Consider the following 18,638-nt stretch of genomic DNA (forward strand, 5'->3'; position numbering starts at 1 on the left):
ATCGGTGTTCCAAACTAACTGGCAATGCTCGCCTTTCCGTACAATCTGCCAGAAACCCGGCTGCTATCCGCCGATTGAGTTTACGATCGGCTCTACGGAAACTTTTATAAGTTCATCCATCGGTAAATGCATGCGGGAGTTACGATCGATCAGAGGAGTCCCGAAGGGTGTATTCGATGCTTCCGGATGAATAAACCGGCGATTTAAAGAGAGAAAGAGAGAGAGAGAGAGAATAGAATTGCTGCACACGCGAAAGGATGGTGCAACTCTGGATTCAAGCGGTTGGACAAGCGTCGAAATTCGAAATGCGAAATTCGATCGTTTCACGGTGTCTCGATTAATCGTTTGAAAAGTTATTTTTATATTTTATATGATTTTTATTTTGTTGTAAAATGTATACCGACCGGTCGAGCGGGAGAGGAGCGTTATTCGAGTGACTGGTGGATATTTTTAGCGGACGAGAAAGAGAAATTTGAAAGGTGTTTTTTTTTTTTATTCGTTATTGGACTCGTGAAATAATTCGTAGAAGATAAATTTGGGAAGGAATCGTGTTGTTTGATTATAAGAGATTGAAATCACGTATCTTTAAATTCAACAGAAAGATACGAATCGAAACAGAGAAGAATAAATTTCCCTCCCGATCTTTTAATGGATTATCTTTAAACGCAAAACGAAAAAAAAAAAAAGAAAGAAAGACGATTGATTTCAAGCGTACGATATCATCAAAGAAGCGTAACACAAAGAGGCTCGAATTTTTCGATCATTCAATAACGGAGCCACTCCCTGGTATTAACGGCACGATCGGTATACGTTCAATACGAGATCGGACACAACGCGATAAATCATCGACGATGTTCGAACGCCGATATATACCCGGATCAGAAACTCTCTATAATTATCAATCTCTACTTCCTCCTTACGTAACGCCGTTTCTTCTGAATCATCCACGTTACAAATTTCGATCTCTCCTCCTCTCCTCCATTGCCTCTGTTCGAGGCCAAAGAGGCAAAAGGGGGATCGTCCTCGATAGAAGCGGTTGACTGGAGAAAAAAGAAAAAATAAAAAGAGGAAAAAAAGGGAAGAAATATTTCTTCCTTGCGTAAGTAAAAGACGCGTCACGAGATGACTCGAGTAGGGTTCGAGTCGGGAGGGTCCTTCTCCGATTGGGAAGCCCAGAAGTGACCCTTCCTTCGCCTGTTTAACGCGTGTGTCACCGCCACGTGGCGTATTCCGGTTGACCTTGAATAGTCAGCGAAACACGATGGAGATGTATACTACGTGGAACACGCGGCGGGCCACGTAATAGTGTATAGCGGGCTCGAAATGCAAATTAGCGAGTTCCACGAATTCATCGATGCTAATATTATGATAATATATGACGAGCCTGTACGGCTATTTTCACCGAATAAAAGATCGATGAATGCGAACACCCGGGTTACGGATGTATTGTGTCCAAGGATGTTTTTCACGTGCCCGGCAGAGAGGAATGGCAAATCGTAAACTCTCCTCCCCGATGACAAATAGTCGGGTGATTAAAAAAATGTCAAATTATAACTTTAATCTGATCGAAACGAAGTTCGTTCGAACGGGTATTAATTAAAACTTTGATACGTCCACGTGAAAATACGGAAATGGCGAGCAAAAATTAAAACTTTTCACAAAATTGTTACTTTGCTTTGTGATACGATGCTACCATTCACGAATTCGAAATTTTAATAGGTAATAAAGAAGAAAATATTATCCAATTTCAAATAGAACTTTAAGCTAATAAAGAATTCTAAGATGGAAACAACAAATTTTTAATTTCGTATCGACTAAATCCTGATATTGGTATAAGAGAGTAGTCTGAAGTCTCTCCGATTAGCAAGGAAATATTTAAAAAAAAATTGAGAAAAACACGCTCCACTCTCTATAAATAACCATTTTAAAATCGCCATATCGAATCTTGACCAATCCTCCTCGATCGATTATTTTCCATCCGATCCTGTTAAAACGAATAAACAAGAAATCATCCTTCGCAAAATCGCAATTATCTCAACCGTGTTCGAACGCGGATCTCGGAACCCGGATTCGGGGCCCCGAATCCAGGAAATGAAATTCGAACGATAAAATTCTGTGAAATTACAAGCTTCTCCTCCACATTCGGAAATGATGAATACGCGGTCTCTTCTCCCTCAGAGAGAGAAGAGGAGGAGGAAGAAGGAAAAGAAAAAGAAGAGAAAGAAAAAGCGGAAAGAGGAGAGCGAAATGTTGGGAATAAAAATGTGGGAAACGAATCGTCGTCCGGGAAGAATCAGACCGTGAACGAGTATACGCGGATAGGAATACACGAAGAGGCAGGCACATTTGGCCGTCGTGGGTACTGACATTGGCGAGGAGGCAGCGGACCAGCACAACCATCTGATAGACGCGACACACACCGTTCCTTCTCTCTTCGTCTGGAGGTTAAACCGTGCGGCGAACCAGGGACGATGCACAACCACCGGCTCACGGACACGGAACACAAGTTGGGTCAAGGAGATTCCGTGAATTTTCATGAGAACGAGCAGAGAACTGGATCCACCCGCCCATCCCTCGTAACGAACCGAACGGCCGCTTCGAGGCGTCCCGGAACTCTGCCCTCCCGGAAGTTGCCAAATTTTGTTTTTGCAATTTTCGAAGGATAAAGAGGCGAGGGTTTTTCCCTTTTCGGAAATTTCCATTCTCGGCCTCGGCCAATTGGTTAAATTTCATTTTTAGAATTTGATCTTCGTCGTGAAAAAAAGCGAAGCGTTAAAATGAAATTTCTGAAAAAAAGAAGAAATATTACAGACGCGTTGAAAATATCGTAGAGAGAGAGAGAAAAAGTTGCAAAATATTCTTCGTGTACGACAATTCACAATGTATTTATGATTTTTAATATATTTATCGGGAGAGAATAGCTGGCATCCACTAAATATTAATAAACTCGGATCTTAGTTAAAATTCTTGAAGCATACGAATATTCGTCACGTAAGTATGTAAATTAACACATCATAAAGAACAGGTATTATTCGCGCGCATACGTTTAAGAATTCGTTTCGAAAGTCGTAAAACTGAAATTAATGGAAAGGAACGACACAGTATCTCAAGCGAAACTTCCAATAACCAAGAGGGAAGATAATATACGTCAATCAAGGATCCGCGAGAGAGTGTGAACAAGTAGCAATCGTTTCCCGCTCCCTATAACAAATCAAAACTCTTCTCCCCAACACGTATAACGCATACGTTTAACTCTCGATACAATTCGTAAAATATTCCCCCGAAAAACAACTGAACTGCTTCGAACAAGATATCCCTGCTGTTTTTATCTGCTTACCAAAATTACTTAATCGCATAACTAAGGCATCCGTCTCGACGTCGTGTCGAAAAGCGTTCGAAAGGGTTGAAAAACTGGACGCGATCCATTAATCCTCCTCCTCCGCCTCTTCCTCCCTGTTCTCCAAACAAACTCGGAACGTCGCAAGAATAACAAGCGGATCGGGCGTCGGGGGAGCGGGGACGAAAGAGGAAAAGGAAAAAAAGAAGAGTATCGAGGAAGCGGAGGAAAGGAAGAGGAGAAAAAGTGGCGAGAAGGTTAATTTATTCAACGACAAGTGACGGCAGGTCGTCTGGAGGTTGAAAGGAGGAGGTGCGGTGTTCGCGGGTATCGCGGCGGCCTGGTTGAAGCTCGGCCGGTCGCGGACGTGAAATAAAAGGGGGGCCCCCGATGTCGAGTCCAAGGGTACGGAGCGGAGAGTGATGCACGACTTCCACAGGCTTCGCTCGTGTTCGACCGTGATGGCCTGGGTCCCGCGAGCCGCTTCACCTTGAACGATTCGAGCAGTTTATGGGCTTGCGAGCCACGCGTCGGCAAGAGAGCGCGGAGCGCGTGGGAGTCGGCCGACAATCGGTGAGAGATCTCTCAAGGCTTCTTGGAAATCATTTTTTCTCCTTTTTTTTCTTAAAAAACGTCCACCATTTTACCTTCGTACGGCCATCGCGTTAAGGCTCCATTTATATTTATCGATATTGGATATTGTTCCGTGCAACTGTGATTTATCTCTTAGAGATCTTTCATTTTCGAGCAGTGTCCCCTGATGAAAAGTAACTCTCTCTCTCTATTCCTGGCCATTTAAAGTTTTATTTGAGATGAGAGCTCGTGGAAATAGAAGTCTAAATCTGTATGTAACGAGAGATATTTTTGAAATAGTGGAATTTCATTAACCAACAGTCTCTCTTATATTCTCCTATAAATAGAAAAGAAGGAAATGATCCGTGCTCTTTCTTTTTTTGTTAAAAGACGCCCGAATTAGAACGCGACAAATTTTATTAGATCAAAATCGATGAATATCGAGTTAACGATGATCCGTGTCACAAGTGGCGTAACAATTTACGAGTTCCAGGTTGGCAAAGATAAAGATTTATTCCCCGTTTCGTTCATTGTCTTCCTTTTTCATTATACGGCCCCACGTGTATTAATTAATTTCCCCGCGCCACGTTTCCATGGGAAGCGAACCGGTATCATAAACGACGTTTAAATAGAGTGCTCGGTACGAACGTCGTAATTTAAAGCCTCTTTCCCTCCTCTTTCTTCTTTTTCCACTCTCCCTCCCTCCCTCTCTCTCTCTCTCTCTTTTTATTTTCTCTCTCAATTAAGAATCTCACCGATCAAGATGGTATTAGTGCGCATTACAAAGTTGCGTACACGCGAAACCAGATACGAAGATACGAAGATACGTAGAATCGTATCCTTATTCGTCCGTTTTCCCCCGCAAAGTCGTTTATCGGGCCCGAAAACATCGTGTTCCGCATTAATCATACGAAACTGTTACGTTCGTTACGATAAATCTCCGTCCCGAGTGTCGAGTAGAAATAATCGCGAGTGTACAGTCCCCGGCAAAAGCGAAACGAACACGATCCTCGAACGGACCGCGAGAGATCAAGACGCGATCCGCGAATATTTTCGCGAGTTTCTCCTTTCAAGTACAATTCCGTCCAACGACATCTCTCGCGAGCCAATCGTAAAAATTTTGCTTTTCTGGAATAAAGAGAGAAAAACGTGCAAGACGCGTATTGACAAGTATTCTTCCAAGGTGAATTAACTTTAATTATCATCCGCGCAGAGATTGGAAAATACATGGGCGCGGGGAGCGATTCGAAGAAGACTTTCTCGACCGACTGTACCCACTCACACGCGAGCCACTTTCAAAGAGTGGAAAGGGAAGAAGAACGGAGAGTCCAGCCCCCTCCCAGTCCCTTTCCAGTCCCTTGTTCCACAGCTCCGTACCGAGGATAATAAATTCATTTTTAATCTCTCCGATTCTCGGTTAATATATCAGCGCCGACCCAGCGTTGACCGTGGCGCGCATTTGCGGTGAGAAGAAGCCGCGAGGTACCGGTCCGCTCGATCCCCGGGATCGTTCGTTTTTCTGCTGGCATAAACCGCACTGTGAAAGGCATCGCGTAAGAGGCCGCGATGAACACCGTCCCACGAGGGGGACGAGGATCGAGAGATTGGAAAACTGAAGTGACCGCATGCTCGAAAAGGGGGTGAAACTGCGCGCACCGGATATACTCCTGCTCGCTCCAACCTTTGAGTTGTGATCCCAAACGTCTATAATCGTTAATTAAACCTCGGCCGGTAATCTTGTTTCCTCGTTCGAGGAACGGAATCGGTTTTTAGAGGCATTTTTTTCTTTTTTTTTTTTTTCTTAGATAAAATTACCAGTCGTAAATTATCATCGTGCTATATATGTATATGTATATTTTTCCTTTTTTGAGGAATTAAGAAAATTATTGATTACGTAATTGGGACGTGAATATTTAAACACGAGTCTATTGTCTTTTTTTTTTCTCTCTCTTTTAGATTCTGAGTATCTGATTGTTAGTAATGTTCGGGCAATTAGACGTTTATGTGATATGGTAATTCAAAGATATGATAATTTTTAATTTATTTTACACGTGTATTAATTGAGGTAATTGAGAGATAGGAGCAAGATGATTTAACGTTGTTGAAAATTGGGGGGGAAGAATGAGAATGATTTAAGAATGATTCGACAATGTCGAAGAAATTTTTTTCTTTTTCTTTTTTTTTAATATTTCTCGTATCCAGATGAAGTTGAACAAACACACGATGATAAATAGATTAAACAATAAACTCTGTAAAATACGCGGCAACATTCTATAATATATCGTTACAATTTACACAGCAATATTTTGCATTCTTTATTGCGGGCTTTCATGCGCGTTTTACTTTCCCTCGGATTTATCTTTTCCTATAAAATATCGTAATATGAAAAATATTTTCACAAGATATCAGGAAAGAAATATGCGGCGCGGGTAAGAATTGCAAGCAGGAAAAAAAAAAGAAAGAATGAAGAAAAGTAGATCGTTTCAACGTTAAGCGTAGCGAACACGTGAATAAATCAAAAGCGAAATTGTATCAACGTTATAACGCAACGTGATATATTTCACATTGATACAAAATTTATCGTGAAAAGAGAAGGCATTGAAGATAAATATAATAAAAAAATGTTCGATCTCCACGCAATTCAATTTCTTGAATCGATAGATCAATAAATTATTAAATTCGATATAAACAGAGATGGATATTTTTGAACCCGATTACCTCGAAAAGAAAAGTTTCACGAAACCATGCACACCGATGCTTCAAATTCTCAAAATTCAATTTCAAGATCTTCAATCTCCATCATCCATCTTTCATTTCTCGCAAAATTACTAAATTCGATCCAAAGCGAACAGAAATACATACTTTCAAACGCTACTACGAATTCAATTACTCCGGGAAGAATTTCACGTTCCAAATTCTCAATTCTCAATTCTCTTTTTCTCAAATTATTATTAAATTTAACGCAAGACAATTAGAAACGGATACTTTTGAGCACTAAAAAGAAAAGAAAAGAAAAAAGAAAAAATTTCACATATTCTTGTGAATCTCGATCGATCGATCGATCGAGAGATCCTCCATCGCTTTTCGCTTCTCAAATTGCTAAATTCAATCCAAGGCACAGATTAGAAACGGAATCATACTCCATTAGATACTTGAAATTCCTCGAATCGAACGGAAAGATGTTCGGTGTTCTCAAGGACAGCCGGCATAACAGAATTCAGAATCAGAAGCGTACACTCGAATCACGATGCGAGGCGGTTGATCATCGTAAGCTGAAAGCACAATTTGTATCTCACGATACGATACCGTGAACATGGATAAAGCCGAACATCCTGTTCGAAGGGCGAATCGAGTCGAGTCGAGTCGAGTCCTGGGCCGGTGCAGCTGAACAAGCGCGCCCTCTGTCGACCGAGATACTATCGACCTAAGTACCACGAGATATACGGCCTACGATTGGCATGCACGAAGCGTTACCACTTGCATGTACGCTTCTTCGTGAACCTCTTTTTTCCCCCCTTTCTTTCTCCTCTCTCTTCTTTCTCCTTCTCCTTTCCTCCTTCTCCTTCTCCTTCTCCCCTCGAGCCACGCTGTAATTCTCGTAAGCGAGTTTCTTCCTCGTGGCGCTGATAAAAAGAGCGATCGAAAGGGGGCATCGAAGGGGTGCGATAAGGCTTGGGGCCGAGGCCAGATCGGCCGCGATACGCGTCGGAGGGAGGGGGCACAGTGTTTGGAATGCCGTGTGAAATCGATGGAAAAGATCAATACCGATACGACGTTTGTCGCGCTCGATAAAACGTTTCTTAAGCAGGGGGATCGTTGCGACGAGAATGCAACAACTGCAGAGGGAAGGCTTCCCGATTCTTTCAAGTTGACGTCTCAACTCGAGTGTTGGCTTGCTTTCGTTCGGGGAAGATCGGTTTCGATCGATCAGCAACCACGAATATGTTTGTATTTTAGATTCTTTTTGGATTTCCTTTTCTTCCCTGATATTTCGATGAAGAGAGTTTGAATAGATTGGAAATTTATCTCTTTTATGTATATTTATATAACGTGATCTGTTAATAATTTATCTTTAATTCTAGAGAAAGTAAGTTAATAATGGACGATAATGAATGAATGATGGAAACGATATCGATGCACAAGATTAATAAAATATCTGATTTATTTCTAAATTTCTAAATGTTACGATGTTATTTTCGTTGAACTGGAGAATAATCCTTGTATACAACTCTCTGTACGTACAGAGATTTAGATATAGAAGTAAATGTTTTAAAAGCTTGATTGAAAGCAAAACGTTCGAATTCTTCCATCAATCGACGCGATATCTTTCATCGAGGGATGCAACCTGGCGTGTCTTATCTTAATGAGAATACGTAGACGTTTGAGACCAGTCATCATCCGACTAATTTCAACTCGTTTACTACTACTCGTTTTTCTAACTTCTACCCATAATTTAGCCACCGGTGTCTAAAATCGCATTGTTATTATTTATTTTTTACTCATTCAAGTCCGTTCGATCAAATATTATTAAATTATTAAATCGTTGAACGCGGATTCAACGAACGGATTTTATTTACAAGAAGCTTAAATTTCAAATGTAAATGTTAATTGCGTAACGGGTTTATAAACGAAATTTACGAAGCTCCAATTTACCAAGTATATCGAATCAAATTTCTCCGATATATTCATAATGCTGATAAACTTGTTGATTAAAAGACAGATCGATCAATTATAATAACGCGATATTACGTTATTAGAGAGAGATGAATTGTATCGATAAATCTATCCGAAATATACACCACAACTCGAACGAGTCGATGATAAATTTTCGCAATGCTCATCTTGTTAAATAATAATAATCCCCTTCCTCCCCTCAAAACCCTTTTTTTCCCAAACATTTTCACGCGCGAATTTCGTTGCAACTCTTCGTACATCTTTCATTAAAAGACACCCTCCGTGCACAGTGGCTCGTTTCGCTCGAGGTGGTTATAATGGCCGAGTCGGCCAAGTTAACGCTGCACCTGGCCGAATGAAATTAACGCCGGGCCCGCGATAAAGGGAAGAAACGAGAGCGATCGAGGTGCGAGCAGAGGAGGAGAGAGAAAGAGAGAAAGAAGAAGAAAGGAGGGAGGCCGGTCGATTCGCGACGTGGCGGCAATTCCGACGCTCGAGGTTGGGCGCAATACAGACGACCACGGCCACGTTGACACCAAGTGGCCAAGGGATCTCTCTGCGCGGGAACAAGGGGAGAAAGCTCGCATAATGCGAATAACGTGATTAACCCCAGCCGTTCAATTTCTCCCGTATGGTTTTCCCGCAATTTATGTTATGATGTTTCTCGATCGAAACATTCCTTCCGTTTCGAATTTCGACGAAAGTTTTTTCCTTGCGGCGAATAGAATCGATGAAGCTTTCGAAATTCGTACAAACAAATCTGGACGATGAATAAGATGGTTCAACGACGAGGATTTTGGATATTGGAACGATCGATGGTTGTGGGATATTGAAAGCTGGTGTAATAACACGATGACCGATATCCCCCTTTCGTTCGACTTTTCCATTCGTTTAAGCTGCCAGTCGGTATTATCATCGAAGAGATCAATGGCTACGGTAGTTTATTTGCGCTTCGGCCAGCCTTTCAATTTCTCAAACGGTAATGCGAAACGCGTTGCAAACGTGTTAATGGCCACTTGTAGGAAGTGAATGCAGGTGTGTTGGCGCATTGTGCAACTTTTGATGCGTATCCTTTACTCTCTCGACCAAACCCCTTCTTTCTTCTCAATTTTTTTTAATTTTCATCCTCCCAGAATCGATGCCCAATTTCATTAAATCTAATAACAATCTTTTCTTCTGTAATTTTTAACACAAAATATCATCGAATTCATAGAACTTTTTTCACGAAATATTTCTCCGATAAATATTAGCAGAAAATTCGATTCATTTCGATAAATAATTCAATTTCGTCCAAAAGTACATCGTCAAATGATAAATAATTCACAGCTTCGAGTAGGCGAAACTATAAAAATTCAGCAATTGGATGCATTTTAATTTAACCGAACACTACAATTCCCCTTTCTTTCGCAATTCCTCTACAGTTTGAACGGTATTCTTCTTCTTTTTTTTCCCCCCCTCCCTGTTGCAGAAACACAACGGTGATAAATCGACCGTCTAATTAATTAATCTCCAGCAGCGATGTTTCGTTCCGCTGCGACCTCCCCCGAACAATTTATTCAGTTTTCGAATTAAATTAGCAATATAGGAAACGGGTTGCGAGCACGTATTTGCCTGAGCTGAACGAATAGACGGAGTAAAGTGCAGTTTCGTTAATTAGAAAGTAAATTACGCGCGGACCTTCCTCCGATTGCTTCCTTCTTCTGAACGCGTTTTAATATTTGGTACCTCGGCTTTCGAACGGCGATCTTACCGATCCGGTTGTTGTATTTAATTAACGAAACAGGTATCCGCGTTCAATTAAGTGGATCGGTTGCGCCACTTGTTTTTTTTTTTCTTTTCATTGCGGCACGGCACAATTTTTGCAAATTGATTTAAATTATTGTACTCGTGTTTACTTAGGTAGTTTCGATCGCCGATCAATTTGCCTGATTGCACCATTTTTTATAACGCGGCGCGAAGAACTTGGCGAATGAGAAAAAGAAAGATAAGAATTTGAAGAATTAACGAAATTAAAAAAATTTTCACGCTTAATCTTTCTTACTTCAAGAGTCAGGTAATATCGAGTTCGTTGACGATTTGAAAATTCTTAGGAAACGATTTTCATCGATTAAATCTTTCAAGCATCATAAATTATTCTCTTTAAAGCATCAAAATCTGTCAAAATTCTCGGAAAAGGTATTCGTTTCACTTTTAATCCCAGTTAATCGTTGTTTAACCGAATAATGATTTGAGCAAGGATCCTGGTGCCAAAGGTATTTGTTGGAAAAAGAAAAGGAAGGGAAGAAACAGGTAGAGCTTTTGTCCTCGACCGATCCCAAGCTTCGAAAGGATCCTCGTGAATAGGGACACGATTTTGATCCTGGTTCGACCTGTTCCCATTCGGGCAAAAAGGTACCCGAAAGTGATTCCAGGCACGCGTCAACCCGTCTCGCCGATTAATTTCACTGCCATTGCAAGACAAAACGACAAGTTTGTCGATTTTTAGTCGGTGGCTGGCCAGCCAGGTGCGCGATCTTCCCTTTCCAGGAATTCGAGGAAGCCGAACATCCAAATTTTCTGACTAAGTTACGTGCAATTTCGGAATTAATTTTCCAATAAATTCCAAAATTGCGATAGAAATTTTTTTTTTATAAACAATTTCAGATTTTGTAGATATTTCTTTTTCTGTATTATTAAATGGAGAAAGTGGAATGCAATAAATTATTCTGATTTCAGGTTTCAAGTTGAGTCAAGAAATGGGAAGATAAGGATAATAATTGTTATAAACATTATCAAGCGTGTATGAAAGTGAACAAATTGTTAAGTTATCGTTATAGAAAGAAAGAAAGAAAGAAAGAAGAAAAAGATTCGATACGACAGAAGAAATTTCTACGGGAGTGTTACATACCGAATAAATTGAAATTAATTGTAAATTGTTTCCTGCGAAGAGTTAAAAAAAAACCAAGAAGAAGAAGAAGAAGAAGAAGAATGTCACTTAAATATATTAAACATGGTAAAATGGAATATTCATTGGACGAAGTATAATTTAGACAAGTTAAAAGGAGACAAATTTACATCTAAAGTAACATCGTTACAAGAGCACGGTTTAATTTGTTTAAGAATTCTAGGAACCTATAATTAATTGCATTTACGAGAAACTCTTTAGAAACGTGTAAAAGAACAAAGGATGAAGTTCTTTATAATTAATTAACTCACCGAGAACAAGAAATAAATTTATCCATTCGTAGCATTACAGTATTACGTGTTCCTCGCGTGACTGGTAATTATTTATTGCTCTTACTTTTTACACCATTCACGTATATATTAAACCGTGCGAGAACATCTATTACGCTTGCGATAGATAGCTAAACAGAAAGTAATGACTCGAAACTTTCCTCTTTATTAAAATTTCATTTAACATTTCCACGCGTATTCCCAAATAAAAATATCTCTCTCAACTCTTTCTTGGTCTCTCAAAAAATTTCTTTATTCTCTTTAAATAACCTCTTTCTCGATATTCCCTGGATGGAATCTCTAGATTATTTGTAAAAAAAGATAATTCCTCGAGGAAAATTTGTTTATTCTCGATAAATTCTCGATATCCCGTTACAGGATCTGTGAATTATTTCTCAACATTTCTCCCTGAGAAAAACGAAAATGAAAGAGAAACGATCAAAGTTCACCACTAAGTCGAAGAGAGTCGATAATAATAATAATGGCAGATTCTATCGTTTCGTATTCGCTCATATTTTATCGTTCTATTATTCTCAACTTCGCCTATGTCGTTATGTGTATATCGTTACTCCGTGAGATATTCCAGCAGAGCGAAGAAATGAAAGAGGGAGGGCGGATAAAATGGAAATGAGAGAGAGAAAGAGAGAGAGAGATACACGGGGGACATTGTAGTATAGGCTGGCTCTCGGTGAAGTAATGGGCCATTTATTTTCACTCGTTGACCCCCGCCGAGACTAATGTGTCTCAGCAAGCTTTTTCGCATCCCTATGCTGTGGACCCTTAACGTTCCGTCGCTCGAGTGCTTCTTACAAAGCTCTCGTCACAAAGCTTTGGAACACGGAAATGAAAAAGAGAACCTTCTTCTTCTATTCTGATCCAAACTTACCATCCTTTGGCAACTACCAATTTTTCTTTTCTTTGACGAGTGGGGGAAGGAAACTTGTCATCGTTGAACGATACTCACGAGGATCGAGAAAAAGATATTTGGAATTAATTTTAACAAGAGATAATAAGTCCTCGAAATTCCATTGTGAATTTAACCAATCAATCTTCCCTCGTTAGATTATGCACAATTATGCGATGAAAAGGATTTTGGATTGATAAGATCCATTTTAATAAAAGAAAAGCGTTCGATTTGAAGGAAAATTTCACGGAAGAAATAAGACACGATCGGTCGGTTTATATCTGATAGATATAAGACGATTTTTACAAGAAATCAGCTCGGTGTTTCGAAAGAAAATCCTTTGGAACGTGAGAGCGCGCCCTCGAGGAAGCAAGGAATGGCGGAGAAAAGAGAATTCGAGCGGATGAGAGAAAGAGAGAAAGAGAGAACGAGTGAAAAAGCTTCAGGAAAAGTTGTAGGGGATTGGACGTTGGAAGGACCGTGGCAGACGTGCCGGAGGGATCGAAGGAAAAAAGAGACAGGTGGGTGGGTAGACGGGGATGTACCACGGTGATTTCACATCCTGGAAAGCCGTGCAAGTCGTCGTTCGACTGGAACCTGGCCAAATGCACTTAGCGTTCTATCGTGGAGAAGACCTTTGGATTATCCCTCTCGATGGCGTGCTAACTTTTTTAATCGCCTGTTTTCTCGTTTCACCACGCACAATGATCGTTACGCAAAAAAGGATTCGATATTAATTCCAACCGATATCTTTATCCTCTTCGTTTTAATTCGTTTTGATTAACTTTTGAATTTTGAACATCTGTCAAAAAGTTTCGAATTCGTTTTTCCATTCTTCTCGCTGATTTACATCATTCCGATCATTTTCTATCTCCTTCCTCCTAATTCTGAAAATAATTAGCCAAGGAACAATTCCAAGGTAATTTAAATTGAAAAAGAAAAGAAGGAAGAAAGAAACGAATGGTAGAAAATTTGATCTGAAAAATCTCATCTGAAAACAAGATGAGAATCGTCGAGTGTCCCGACGATTGTGTGGAAAATCGTGGAGGAGAAACGGAAGCGACAAAAGAGCAGTTGCGCTTTGGTGATCAACGGCAACGAGCGGCAACCGGTGCCAACAAAACGCCGGCAGAAGGGGTCGAGATAACCCTGCTATTTACCAGAGCGGATATACGGTTAGATATCAAGCCCAGCATCCCCCTTCTCGATCTCCTCGTGGCGCGTAAACAGAAAAACAGAGAAGACACCCCCATCAGATCGAGTCCACTTTCATCCCTCGTCGTGGAGAATCGAAGCCTCGAATCGTCCACCTTGAAACCACGATGGCGTCGCAGCAGCCTCTGGAAGCCATTTCTTCTTCCTCTTCCTCTTCCTCTTCTTCTTCTTCGTGGACAAAGGGGCACGACAAATACACGACGATTCGTCGATTCCTCTCTGGCCGAGAGGAGAAGAGATAAAAGCGATTTCTGAAGAGGTTCGCGATGGTGGAGACGCGCTTTGATCATCCCTCGGATAACACCGAGGGATGATGTTTTTGTTTCGCCTGTTTGCTCGCACGATTTAAGTGTTTACAGCTATGTGCTCGAGCTGTGGGGAGGATAAACAAATGTTTCGAGCGATACGACGACGGCCGAATCGGTTTCGGCAAAGAAAGATGGGAGGGGATGAGATTTTTCTTCCACCTTTCTTCTTAGGGGTGGAAGAGGAAATGTCTGTTTAGCCGGATGACGGTGATTGATAGTCGATGTCTCTCCTCTTCCCTCTTGTTTCGTTCGATAGTCTGTTCAACTGGTTTTCGATACCATTTATCGCTCGATTTTTCGTTAAAGAAAAGTTTTCTATCCACGAATTCTTCTGTACAATCACTTGCGTACACAGGAAATATTTTATTCATCGGTTAATCCTGTGCTAACGGTGTAACTTTTTTCCCTAAATTTACGTGCCACTCTTTATTACAATTATAAATTTGTAACGAAGAAGAAGCTTGTGACAGAGAGATTCCTTTCTTATTTAAACTTTTCTAAATTGAGGCAAATTTATTTCTAGATTATATAATCTTTTACCGTATATTTCCTAGTAAAGTAATCACGTCGAGTAATTTTAAACTTTACTCTTCTGCTCTCAAGATTCTCTGCTCGATATCTCAATCACAACAACAAAAATTGGATCGATTCCTTTCGAATCACAAAATTCTCGAATCACAAATTCCATCAAAATTTAATCTGCCTCTATTCGCGACGACACGACGATTTATTTAACGTATCTCTGCGAAAATGGGCGGACAAGAACAGGGGCAGCACAATTTTGTCACAGATATTGCTGAGCCGAGTCAGGCCAGTAAAAATATCCTCTTTTTCTTTTATTTATTTTTTTTTTTTTTGCACAAAAAAAACGGGGGAGTAGTAGATGGAACGCGACACTTATAATCTTCTTTCCATCCTCGATCTCCCTTTTCGCGCAACGACTGTTTCCACGTTTATACGTTTTATAAATCATCGTGCCACCCTCGCCACGTTCTCGTTTCACCTTGATTTTCCGCGTCGCGAAAATAGGGGATCAAACTGATAAGGGAATCGAATTGAGCGGAGTCGAGTGCCACGAGGGGGAAATTTTACGCGCCGAATGGAAATTTCCCGTGAAAACGCGGCGATATGCATTTTTTCCGCCTCGCGCGATTTCTATTATTTATGTTAATCTTTCGAAAAGGGGAAGGTTCGCCGTTTAAAAACGTCCGCTCATCGATAAGAAATATTAATTCATCGTGAAAATTTCCGCGTGGTTATTGTTTTGCCTTTCTTCTGATAATTCGAAAATGATTGTCCCAATTTTGAGATATAAATAAAATTCCAGGGCGAAACAACGATTAACGTTTGAACAGTTTTTCACAATTCGCCAGTTTTGGACGGTAAAAATTAATCTCACCCGGATAAATTTCTACTCGTTCTTTTTCTTTTCCAACGAAACGACGTATTCATCCAGTTCCGCTGTAAAACCGATTCCGGAATTTTTAAAGAACGAAGAAACCACGTTCGATCTATCGTTTCGTCTCCTATCGCGATTAAAATTAGATTCCCTCCGCCATGTTAAAAATTCTCGCAAACGAAACACGTAACGTAAAACCGTCGTCAACACCTAGAAACATTCGAGTAAAAGTAACGAGAGAGGGCATCCGAGAATACACGATGAGAAAGAAAGAACAGCTACAAAGAGTATAGAGTATGAAAATTGAAGCAAAAGAGAAAAAGAAAGAAAAAGGAAATACAAGGATCGAAAGAGAAAATCGTATCAATGGCTGTAATTGCGTTATTCGAGCGGTGTTCCAGCCTGGGAACGATATTTTTCCAGACGGGCAGACTATGGAAAAGAAATGAAATATGCACATAATAATCGGGCGGATAGGAAGGAGAGAAAGATTGGAGAGAAAGAGAGAGAGAGAATCATGCGCGAATTTCGAGCGAACGAGACGAGCCGTATATGCAACAGCTTCATTCATTATTAATATCGACACGCTGTACACGTGCAAAGATACATACGTGATCGCAGTGAGAATAGCACGATCGGCCAGCGTATAGGAGCGGTGGTGTGCCGCTGAGAAATGCCCTCAACGTACCTGCAACACACAAAAGAAAAGTAACGATGAAATGACTCTATCCGAGCTTTTCTCTCTTTCCCTCTCGAGCGCACTGTACGCGAACGGAGCAGACGCGCTCGTTCCAGTGATATTTTTAATATTATCCATACGCATGGGAAGAAAGAGAATCGCGGTGAGCATCGGTGCGACGATCCATTTCTCAAATGAGACTTGATTTGTTGCGCCGATAAACACGGTGAATGCGCTCTCCTCGTGTCTTTTCAACGTGCGTACGACAATGCGAGCTGCGCAATCCCGCGACGAGAAAAATTGACGAGGGAGATTACTCGCGTCGAGATTACGATCTCCTGTATATTTATATTATATTTTTTGACGTGACGTGATTTCAAAGAGAAGGATATCTCTTCGTATTCCTTGTTTTTTCTTTTTTCTATCTTCTCTTTTCCAGTGCGGAAAATTTGGTTAAATTTGACAAATTTATCGACCGTTAAGGGGATTTCGTATGAATGATGGATAATGTTTTATATTGTATTGTTAATTAAGAGTGAATAAATGATAAAGTTCGATACGGCACGTTGGATAGAACAATTGATTTGGGTATGCGGGTTATAATTAAATATGTATCTTATTTTGATATTAACATTTAAAGTTGCATACCGATTGAATTATACATTTATGTATAATTGTACATTTATACGATATAATACATTAATAATCGTTCGATAATTTGATCGTTCGCACATTAGAAAACAAGAAGAAGAAAAAGTTCGAACTGAGAAAACATTTACGTTCACTGACAAATTCTCGGAATACCGATACAATATAATTTTTTTCTCAACGTACGACGCGATAAATTTCCTCTCTTTTGCGAGAAAGAAAAATAATCGCGCGCCAACCCGATGGCATATTCCATTTACTCATCCTACAAGAATAAATCAAACCGATTGGAAACGCGCGCTTTTCCCCTCCCCTCCGTTACGATTCATTCAAAATTCGATTACACCTGCCACGCTCGAATATCGCCGAGCTAATCCAAACTTGCCCCTTCTTCCCCATCTTCCCTAAGAGGACCAAGAGAATTGCCATTCCCACGCGTCGTCATCCGCTCGTCGATATTCTAAAAATGTTGCCGATTCGCGGAATCGCGTTATTCCACGAATCAGCAAGTCAAATATAAAATGACGTAAACCGCGGTGTTGATCGTTCGAGGTATTAAAATAGAATCAAAGTAGTTGCGCAGCGTCGTAAAAGAGACGTATCTTTCCCCTCTTTCCTCCCCCTCCCCCTCCAAGTAGAGCGGAGCTGTTCGAGAAAATATTCCAATTTACGTTTCGCCCGCTTTTGAACGGTAAAATTTGACTCGAGAAGTAAGTGGGTCTCGTGGAATATCAAAACTCGTAGATGAAGATTCGCTTTATTCGTCACAATGCGCGTTCCGAACGGTATATTTGAAACAGATGCGTAGACGCGTACAAGTATCAGCGGTCTAATGGTAATAAACACGCGTTTCTTCGGTTTATATTTAGATCACGAAGGTATATATTCGAGTAAGACGTACAACGTATCGAGATTACACGGCGACTATTTATTTTTCGATGATCGTAACATTTATATCCGTTGTAAACAACAAATTTCCGAAAGTGTAAACGTTGGTGAATGATCAGAAACGTTGAAATTTTTCCTTTGCAAAAAAGAAAAAAAAAAAAAAGAATTGCTCCACGCGTAATCCATTATCTCTCTCGACGCACGCATCGAAATTTCCACACCCAAAAATAAATAATTCCCTTTCGAATATTTTCACCGGCTCGTATCGAGTAACACGAGGAGGAGATCGAGATGTCTCTCTCGTTTGCAAATTTGTTTCGCCTTGGAGGCGAAAAGAATGTTCCACCCTCCATCTTTCGACCCCTTTCTTTTCCTCTCTCTCTCTTCTTCGAGAAGAGCGGGTCACGAGAAAGTGGAAAATCTCTTTTGTAAGCCAGCGCGTGTTTCCGCTTCTGCCGCCCGCTTATTTTAATATTTGAACGAGGCGGAACGAGGCTTGGCGGGAAAAGCGTTGAAAGCACCCGCTAAAAGGGACTTTGATGCGTGTGCTTTCAACGTCACGGAACCGTGGACCGATTCTGTGTACACATCCCTGTATCGTTTTCGCCCCGATGATCGAGCGACGGCTCGACGATTCGATTATCTCGCGGATCTGCGATTACCTCGCGTGTTTTCCGATTCCTTTGGATTCCGTTTTCGGGCCTGTTTCTTTTCCTGGCTGAAACACATTTTATTGAGGAAAGGAGAGTTTTGAAAGTGGATTCCATCGGGGAAAACGCACGTTGCGATTTCGATTAAGG

The 18,638-nt window shown here is 40.7% G+C and overlaps 1 protein-coding gene across 5 annotated transcripts in view; it reads right to left on the reverse strand.

The window, feature by feature from the left end:
* LOC107996075 (protein split ends) overlaps positions 1–18,638 on the reverse strand; it is a 299,963-nt gene that overhangs the window by 173,079 nt on the left and 108,246 nt on the right. The window contains exon 3 of one of the 5 annotated variants that reach the window (XM_062074004.1): positions 16,235–16,311. The exons of the other annotated variants lie outside the window; for them this stretch is intronic. The gene's annotated coding sequence lies outside the window, so the exon portion shown is untranslated. The remainder of the gene's footprint in view (positions 1–16,234; positions 16,312–18,638) is intronic. 5 annotated transcript variants of the gene reach the window in all.

This window comes from Apis cerana, linkage group LG4, assembly GCF_029169275.1.
Source record: "Apis cerana isolate GH-2021 linkage group LG4, AcerK_1.0, whole genome shotgun sequence".
Lineage (NCBI taxonomy): Eukaryota > Metazoa > Arthropoda > Insecta > Hymenoptera > Apidae > Apis > Apis cerana.